Below are 9,585 nucleotides of genomic sequence, written 5' to 3' on the forward strand. Positions count from 1 at the left end.
AAACGTAAAGAGTTAATGGTCAGAAATACATCTGAATTATTATGTTTTTATGAGTTTCACAACCTAGCTATCAACTGTTCTCTTTTCCTACCTAAACTATCACCATCTATGTACTAAAAGCATACCTCAAAGCTGATCAGGCCGATTATCAGTTGTTCCATTTCCTACCTGAACTATCGTGTTTTTTAATACATAAATGATGATAATTTCAAGTAGAAAAATAGATATTTGCTTTTTTGTTGCAAAGTATTTGATAGATTAAATATTGAAATTCAATTGAATCATGTAGAAAAAAAGGTAAAAAAAAAAAAACAGAACAATTCATAGTTAGAGCGTGAAATTCGCGAAAAAAATAATTTAGGCTTTTAACCATTGTCACGACCCGACTAGGGGCCGTGACGAGTACCCGATACTTGTACCGAGCACCCCTTATCTATCGTATTACCTGTACCTCTTAGCAAGCCGTGTAAACCGAGCCATTTTTTTCCTTGAACATAAACTAATAAACTCCGTTATTACCTTGTACAACAATATTAACATGCCAAAACACTATACATATATCTGTACCTGACTGACTGTACGTATCTGTCTACGAGCCTCTAGACATAGTACACTTATACATAGAAAGGGCCGGGGTGCTACCAAGCCCGAATGTATATGCATAAAATAGTACCGCTGGAGTGAGGCTCCGGAACAACTGGAGCGCTGTCAAGTACGGCTGGTAGAGCTTCTAAGGATCACGTCCACCTGTCTGCTGACCTGCGCGGCATGAAACGCAGCGTCCACAAGAAGGGACGTCAGTACGAATAGTGTACCGAGTATGTAAGGCATGGAAGACAATGCAAGCAATAACATAGAGTGCGATTAATAATATCATGGAGTCACAGGACATATAACGAGGCAAGAAAGTAACCTGTACATAGGAAGGCCCCTTTTTGGGCGGCTATCATGCATGGCTTGTCTTTCCCTTTTAAAAACGTTTCCCCTCCATGAACGTAGAAAATAGAACTTATATTATGTCGTATCTTGTCGTATCGTGTCCTATCGTGCCCTATCGTATCCTATCGTGGCATATCAGGTCGTATCCTATCGTGTCTTATCATGGCATATTATATCGTGTAATGTCATGTCTTACTACAGCATGTCGTGTCGTGTTATATCATGTCAATGTCATAGTATAGTGTGTCATAGTGTATCATGCCATAGCGTAACTTGTCATATCATAGCATAGCTTATCATATCATAGCATAGCTTGTCGTAGCGTATCATATCATGGCATAGCGTATCATATCATAGCTTAGCTTTCCGTTGAAAATCTTTTCTTGTTCATATATATATAAAAATAGAACATGTCATATTGCCGAGGCGTCGGCAGCCGATCCATTTAGCCATAAATACACATCCCGCGTCCGGGCATCCCGCGTCCGGGACGATATCATGTCATGTAATGCCAACTGATCAGGTGGATATGCGTGTATAACGCTCTGCCCTTATTCCCATCTTCCCCGTATACATATGCATACATCATGTACATATATCAGCGTCTATAGCGCTCTGAATCTTTTATCATATACATATACTGGTATCATGTACGTATATCAGCGACTATAGCGCTCTGGATCTTTTATCATATACATATACGTGTATCATATACATATATCAACGTCTATAGCGCTCTGGATCTTTCATCGTATACATATACGTATATCATGTACATATTTTATAAACATATATATATCTTATATACATATACATGTCTTATATACTTTTACATATCTTATATACATATACATATTTTTATATACATATACATATTTCCGTTAGAATGGTACAGTACTTATCGTTTGATAATCGGAACGAGGATCAAAAGTTTCCTTTGGATTTTACTCCCAAAATAAGTCAAACGGAGCAATAGGGAAAATCCGGGAACAATGGGCCCACCTCGGGTCAAATGAGGCGGCGTACCAAATTTACGTACATTATATTTCATGACGTCACTTGTGAGGGTTTTAAGGTAGTCGGGTCATATTTATGCCAGTTCTAGATGTTTAGGAAGTTTCTCCAATATTTTACACAATTTCTAATTCAATTCTACTGAATGAAAAAGGGGAAACTTTAAGTGCGGATTCCGGGAAATAGAGTTGTCCCCGAGGCTCGTACCCAACTTATTACGTTTAAGACATGCCATAGAAGGAAAGGTGAAGCCTTACATACCTTTTCCGCTTCATACACGTCTCCAAAATCAAGTTTCAAGTTCGCCAAAATCTACAATTTGGTCACAATTACCAAATGTTAATTGTAAGGCTTTAAGATTTCAATCTTAACCAATACTTGTCTACAAAAATTTGGGCAGCATCTCCCCTATAAATACACCATCCCCAAAATTCAACTTAGCCAATTTTTAATCAACAACAATCCGGGAATTCAACCCGGCCAAACTATCAACACAATGACAACAACCATGACTACAAAACACAATATAACACAACTAGTCTTCTTTCCAACATAATGCAATAGCTTTCATTCCAACTTCACATTTCCAAACCAATCTCAATGTTTTTACATTCATTACTAATCAAGATCATTACAATATAATTCGGAAGCATTTCATATCGTTTCTACCAAATATTCACAAGATATACAAAATATACAAACTTTCCACCAAAACCATAATCCATCCAAAACTTCTAATCTTCAATCTACATATTCATAACATATTTCCATCTTCCAATTTCATCAACCATAATCATAATTTGCACCTTAATAATTTCATTTTCATAATTACATAAATCTACCATAAAATCACAAAACTTCTCATAACCACTTAACAACCAATCTTTCATGCCAATATGGACTATTATCCTTCCAAATTCACCAACTAACATAATAATTCACATTTAAAACTCCACTTCTATAATTACATAAAAACTTCATTAAAATCACATAATTTCCTATAACTATTTCCAATAATTTTCCATGCCAACTTGAACCATTTTCTTCCATTTCCAATATAAATTTCACCATAACCACAACTAGAATACAACATAAAATTCAACTCATATTATTTATACAACAATATACATATATGTCCACTTACATATATGCACACCCACTTTGTAAACTTCCATATTTCCATAAATTCTACTCATTTCTACATACTACAACATAAACCAACCTTCATAACATAATAAAAAGGGATTAATTCTTACCTTTTTCTACAATCTTTTTCACTTGACCAAGTTGTCAACTTGAAGAAACAAGTGCTCTTTCTTCCAAAATAATTACACCAAGTTGTAAAGGACCCTTGAATTAGTAGGAATACCACAAGAAAATAATTTTGGGGAGAAGATTTTAAGGGGTGAATTTTCTTGGGTCATGGCCGTGTATGGCCTTCTAATTTGCTCTTCTTGTTGCTTTGTTTTTCTCTTCTATGTTTCAAGAACTTTCTAATGGATAAATGACCCTTATATTCATTTTAGCACATGGGAAATATTAGAATCATGGTTTGGGCCTTAGGCTTGGCCGGCCACCCTTCTCTCTTTGGGCCTTAATTCGTTTTTTTTTTTTTTTTTTTTGGCCAACTCGGTTGATCCCGAGTTGGGCCTAGCCCACTGACCTTTCGACCTTAAAACGTCCATATCTCCTTGCACCGATGTCACCTGGGAACCCACGACCTATGGTTGGAAAGCTAATTCAATTATCTACAACTTCTATGTCTTGGTATTTTTCCAAATTCCAAACTTATAATACCGTTTTTGCCCCTAAAAGTCAGATCACCCGAAAACGTTTTCTTAAAAATATTCGTTTGGAGGACTTCCACTTTGATTTGGCCCAAGGGTCCTTCTTGAGTTATGTTTAACTTCACATATGTGATTCATATGACTTTTCAGATGTCCAAAAAAAATCTCGATGTGTGGGCCCCACCTCAGCTTACAAATAATCCGACGTAAAAAAAAATACGGGATATAACAACCATTATCTCTTTAAAAGACAAAAGAAAAATAAGAGAAAGACTCCAAAAGTAACCAAGCTTATTAGGCCCCCTTACCCCTTCTCCTACACCCAAATGCCATCTACTTCACAGTTCACATTGATGTCTTCCTTTCCAATTAACCAAAATACCAACATACAAGAAAACCAAAAAATAATTGCAAAATCACTTCGCACCAAATCACACGCTTGATTTCTTCATCTAAGCTTCCATCGACTTCTCCAATTTCTTCTTCTCCTTTCCAAACATATATATATATACACACACAAACAAAAAACCCAAAATGGACAAAAATAGGATTTTTTTTATTTTATACCAAAATGGGTATTTCGTTGGTTATCCAACGAAATACCCACAATCAATACTGTTCCGGTCCGGATTTGTTGCATTTCGCTACACTTGTAGAGAAATGTAACAATTTTTTTTTTTTTTGCATTTCGTTTGTATTCCAACGAAATAGGATTTTTTTTTTGTATTTCGTTTATAAAAAAACGAAATAGGAAAATATTTTTTTATTTCGTTTATCTAAAAACGAAATAGGAAAATATAATTTTTTTTTGTATTTCGTTGGTATATGAACGAAATAGGATAATTTTTTTTTTTTGTATTTCGTTTATAAAAAAACGAAATAGGAAAATAATTTTTTTTATTTCGTTTATATAAAAACGAAATAGGAAAATATAATTTTTTTTTTGTGTATTTCGTTGGTATATGAACGAAATAGGATAATTTTTTTTTTTGTATTTGGTTAACGAAATAGGAAAATAATATTTTTTTATTTCGTTTATATAAAAACGAAATAGGAATATATATATATATATATATATATATATATATATATATATATATATATATATATTCTTTTGTATTTCGTTCGTATACCAACAAAATAGGATAAATATTTTTTTTATTTCGTTTATATAAAAACAAAATAGGGAAATATAATTTTTTTTTTTTGTATTTCGTTTATATACCAACGAATTAGGAAAATATTTTTTTTTTATTTCGTTCATATATCGTTTTTCTGCTCTCCACTTTTACCCTAAATTATTTTACCTTATCCTCTCCATTCTCCATTTTCCATTTTCCATTTTCCCTTCTCCATTCTCCATTCTCCATTCTCCATTCTTCCTCTTCTTCCGTTCTTCATTCTTTTCTTCTTTTTCTACTAATCCTATCACAAGGATTCCTCAACTTTTGCTCCATAATCTTCTACAAATTAAGGTAATTTATTAATTTTATAAGTTTTTACATATATTTTTTTATTTAGTCATTATAAATTAGTTCACATTTATTTTTTTGAGTTATTTATATCTTATACTTAGTGTAGTAGACTATAATAAAGAAAACAAAAGTTACAAGTTTAATTAATCAATAGTTGGTAATTTCAGTCGTTGCTTCAATTAAAAAAAGCTTTAAAAAATGTTAGTAGAGTTTATTGGTCAACGAACTACAATTAAAATACTAAAAAGATCATCGAAGCTACTGATTAAAAAGGTATAAATTTATATTATAAAATGTTCTTTTAGTTAGTCATTTTCATAGAACAACAGTTAAAAAAAGATGAAGAAATTGTGAGTTAAGTAAGATTGTTAAATATAACATAAAGATATTTGTATCATTTGTTAGGTCATTTTCTATGTTCAAATTGTGACTAGTCGTTGGAGATTATTTTATGTTGATAAGCATAAAGAATTTTTACTTTTCAAATTAAAAGTAGAAGATCAAGAATTTGTGAGGAAGTTGGACTTGTTTTTGAAGCTAATAGACAAAAATAGTATGTCCTTTTTTTTAATACCGGAATGGGTATTTCGTTGGATAACTAACAAAATACTGTTCCGATCCGGTAAAAAAAAATTAATTGTCCTTTCATCCCCTCTCCAGGCATATGGTTTGTTTTAAATAGAAAAGAAGTAGTTATATGTAAGATGAATACTATTATGGCAATTAATTATGAGCTTAACTAAAAGTTTAATTATATTTCGTTGACCACATAGGGAACTGCAATTATTTTTTGACAGTTGTACTCTTACTAATTTTTTTTTCTTTTCTCACGTGACAATATATCTTATAGTTTGACCTTTGTTGACTTTCCTATTGAATATATAGTAAACAATTGTGTAATGTGTTGTCAATTATTCTAACAACAGTGGCTTGGTGTTGCAATGTTATAGATATGGATCGTCCCAAAGTCACTGTACATCCAGGTCCAGAAAACTATGATTTATTAATACTCCAGCAACAGCATCGATCCCAGGTTGTGTGGGATGGAAAATTGACTGGACAGAACGCGTGTTTAACTATACGTCGTGCGAATTATGAATTCTGGAATCACATGAGGCAATACCCTTTACATAATCGCATCCTTAATTACTTTGAGAGGTGTGGATTTGGGGGAGTTTTAGCAGTAGGTAATGTGCAGTATGATGAAGGAATCATCACTGCACTTATTGACAGATGGCGTCCAGAGACGCATACATTTCATATGCGGACTGGCGAATGTGTCATCACACTGCAGGATGTCGAGGTGTTATATGGCATTCCCGTGGATGGCCACCCATTGGTGCAAAGAAATGTTAAAAATATAACTAAATCAACGTGGCGGGAATTGATGTACTTCCTTACTAGTTGGTTGCCCGGAGAAGAAGCAATTATAGGTAATAGCTTGTTGGTAATACCACAATTATCTAATCATTTGGAAACCTTGATTGCCAAGAATGATATTATTGATGAACACACTAATGAGGCTGAGGTACAAAAGAGGGTCAGGTTGTACCTGCTTTGATTGATTGATGGCACTATATTCCCTGATAATACTGGTTCAAAGCTTAGTTTACACTTTTTGCTTGACATAATAGACCTTGATGCAATAGGCGGGAAAGCTTGGGGAGCAGCAGCATTATCATACTTGTACAATTGTATATGCCGTGCTTCGATGGCTAATAGCCGTAATGTTTGTGAATTTATTGTTTTGTTACAGGTACGTGAATTTCAATATTATATTGCTCTACTTCAGTAGAAATAAAAGATGAAGCAGCATTCTTATAACCACCATTACCCAAATTTTATATTTTCGGGTTATTTTATTTAATTCAAAAAATATTTATATATTTAAATTTACTTATACAGGTTTGGGCTTGGGAGCGAATAATCCCGATGCAGCCATTACTTCGTCCTTCAAGAGTAAACGAACGAGATATTGTATTTGCGCAGAGGTGGACTCGTCGTGGAGTTCGTGAAAGCAAGGCACGAGCTGTGCTAGTAGTTTGTAGGGATGTTTTAGACAACCTAACTGATGATCATGTATTTTTCCTTTTAAATTTTTTTGATAAGAAATGTGAAAAATATAACAACAATAGATTTTTTATAGATTTGTTCAGTTTTTGCTAACTCGTACTGTGATAATGGGTTGATTTTGTTTTAATTTTGCTATAGCTAATTTGCTACAACTTGCTACTGGTTGTGATATTTTTATTAGTTTTTCTTCTTTTAGCATAATTAGTAGTTTGTCTAGGTTTGTTTTAATGGCTAGAAGGCTACTAAACTATTTTATTTTGTTTTTATTTCCATCAAAATCCATTATGGAATTTTCAAGTTAGCATGTTCTTGTTATGCTTTGGAACGTAATAAAAAAGAAAGTGCTCCTAGCAAGGATTTGGTCATGATATGCTTTCTACTATTGAGTATTTTTTATTCTTCATTTGCACGGTTTGGAAATGATGAAATTTTGTGTATTTAGAAGGAAGAAAATTGCTTGAATGTTCTAATCTTTACTTAACTGAAAATGCATGATGGATGTTTGTTGTAATGACAAAATGTATAATTTGTATTATAAATTATAAATGACTGTATAATATTTTTGCTATCATAGTTTGTGTGGGAGCCTTATACAGAGGCCATCAATGATGGACTTCCGGAGTGGTGCCGACGTGGTCAAGACATTTGGGTGGCGCAGTTGCCACTCATTTGTGAGATCTACCGAGAGTGGCACATGGCGGGTCGGGTCAACCGATAATTTGGTAGGGAGCAGTCTGTTCCGGGATCACTCCCCCCACATATACCATTTCATTTTTCACTGGACAAGAGATTTAGGATAGGTCAGGAGATGGGGGAAAATTTTGAGCAAGCTGAATATTTGTGGGAACGCCGTCGGGAACTAATAGTTGAAGCTCCACATACTACTGTAGCTCCCGGACCGGATTCTGAATATTTTAAATGGTACCGAAGGTACTCCCGCACTTTGATAAGAAATCTAGAACGTACCGTGGATAGGGGATACCAACACCACGCAGGGAGGAACGAAGCACTGGTACGTAACTTTTGGTGCATGTCAAGTTAAATAGACAGTTAATGATGTACTATATAGTTTTCTAACATTTGAGTAGAAACAAAATTACTACTAGTACTAATTAATATATCTTGAAAAATAGTCTAAGAATTTGACTTACTACAGATCTCATCCAATGCCATTATTCAGGCAAATTTACCATGATTCTCTTAACCTAGGTGCTTCAATTTGTATACTTTATCTCTTTCATTATTTAGCAAAAAGAATGTATAATAATACATTGACCATGATTATGAAAGTAATTTAATTATATTTTCTAACTAAATCATCATATAAAGGATTTGGAACCGATTTACATACAAATACAGGTGTATCATATGTATTAAATATTATAGTAATATTGATAACTATACGTATATGATACACATTAATTTCTATTTGCCAGTCAATGGCTTTCTTACGTCACTGATTGTTATATATTTTTTTGTAGGCTCGTGGAATTCATAGAATTAGACATTTGGCTTACAGTGTTTAGAAAGATTCGTCAGAGTGGCCTTCAGATTCTCAGGGTATGAATGCATTGATGCAAAGGTTTATTAACATGTCGACTGAGTCTCTGAATGCTGCTGCAATGGGGACGAGGTTGACATTTGATCCCGATTATATACCACCAGCAGATTATGTGGCACCGCCTAAGTTGCCAACTGGTCGTCGGGATCGTGCAAATGTACGTCGTGCTGGTAACCCACGGGGTCGAGGTCAGGTGGCGCACCAGCTTGTTGATGACGATCAAGTTGATGATCTAGAGCCACACCCAGGTACGGATCATTCATTTGATTTTTCCGGCCCATCTATGACTGCTTCGTATCATCCACCTACGAAGTTACCCAGCCCATATCACCCATCTAGTCCATATTACCCACATACAAATTTACCCAGCCCATATCACCCATCTAGTCCACATGACCCACATACGAATTTACCTAGCCCATATTATCCGTCGATGGAATTTTTCGACCCATCTATGACTGTCCCAGAAGCTCCATGTCACTCATCTATGGATATACATAGCTACCACTATCCGACCATGGATATATCTAGCCCATCTATGATTCCGTCTGAGGCTCCATATAACTCGTCTAATATGGTCACTCCACAAGCATCATCAAAATTAAAAGGTTTCACCCCATTTAGCAATTCCTCACAACCTTGGAGCCAACAGGCTTTGGACAATCTCCTTTTCCAAGTTCCTCGGACTAGTACCTCATCCCGACCTCCAGCTAATTTTCCCTGTGATGGAAGGAGG

The 9,585-nt window shown here is 34.5% G+C and overlaps 1 long non-coding RNA gene across 1 annotated transcript; it reads right to left on the reverse strand.

Annotated features, from left to right (window-relative positions):
- Positions 1 to 512: 512 nt before the first annotated feature.
- On the reverse strand, positions 513 to 3,502 carry LOC132614733 (uncharacterized). Its single transcript, XR_009572428.1, has 3 exons — positions 3,210 to 3,502; positions 2,215 to 2,265; positions 513 to 759 (listed from the first exon to the last, which is right to left on the reverse strand). It is a non-coding gene; the product is annotated as an uncharacterized LOC132614733 (long non-coding RNA).
- Between the last annotated feature and the right edge of the window lie 6,083 nt (positions 3,503 to 9,585).

This window comes from Lycium barbarum, chromosome 10 (genome assembly GCF_019175385.1).
Source record: "Lycium barbarum isolate Lr01 chromosome 10, ASM1917538v2, whole genome shotgun sequence".
NCBI lineage: Eukaryota > Viridiplantae > Streptophyta > Magnoliopsida > Solanales > Solanaceae > Lycium > Lycium barbarum.